This window comes from Cicer arietinum, chromosome 4 (genome assembly GCF_000331145.2).
Source record: "Cicer arietinum cultivar CDC Frontier isolate Library 1 chromosome 4, Cicar.CDCFrontier_v2.0, whole genome shotgun sequence".
In the NCBI taxonomy this organism is placed as follows: Eukaryota; Viridiplantae; Streptophyta; class Magnoliopsida; order Fabales; family Fabaceae; genus Cicer; species Cicer arietinum.
This window is the reverse complement of record NC_021163.2, coordinates 63,260,770-63,261,370: the sequence shown is the minus strand read 5'-3', so window position 1 is coordinate 63,261,370 and position 601 is coordinate 63,260,770. Positions and strand designations below refer to the sequence as shown.

At 29.1% G+C, this 601-nt stretch overlaps 1 protein-coding gene across 1 annotated transcript in view; it reads right to left on the bottom strand.

The window, feature by feature from the left end:
- LOC101514793 (polyadenylate-binding protein RBP47C'-like) overlaps positions 1-601 on the bottom strand; it is a 4,547-nt gene that overhangs the window by 1,468 nt on the left and 2,478 nt on the right. The window lies entirely within an intron of this gene.

Sequence of the window (601 nt, the reverse complement as noted above, 5' to 3'; positions counted from 1 at the left end):
GAATAAATATTTCAAACTCTTTCAGTAACATGCAATGAAAAAACAAATACAAATACGGAGACATGTTTTGTCAAAAAACAAATTGAAGGGATCTAAACCCAAAACAGGTTGGGCAGTAAATGATTAAATGAATTCACGAATTTCCAGGATATAGCTACTTACCTAACCAAGTATCAAAAACATCAAACCACACACCAATGGACCAAAATGACATTTGAGTGTGCGTTACACAATCAAGCAATTTATAAACTGGATGGTTTTCAACTATCCTTACTCCTATTCAATGAAACTAGCAAACATATTCAATGTTCATTTGCATTTAGTAATCATTTAGTAAAAGATATAATATATTTTTTATGTGAAAAAGACAAGATAATTGTCATTTCAAAAAATCTATTCATTTAGAAAGACATGACAATATCCCTTTTAAAATGAAATCAAAAGCTAAACCATAAGACTACAATTACTGTTTATACAAGCAAAAAATGCAGTTCAGATCTTAGTTCTTCTGTAACAACCTGCAGCAGAACATATATTAATATAAAGTAAAATAGGTGGTTAGAAGCATCTTTAATAGATGGAATGCATAATCACTATTCTT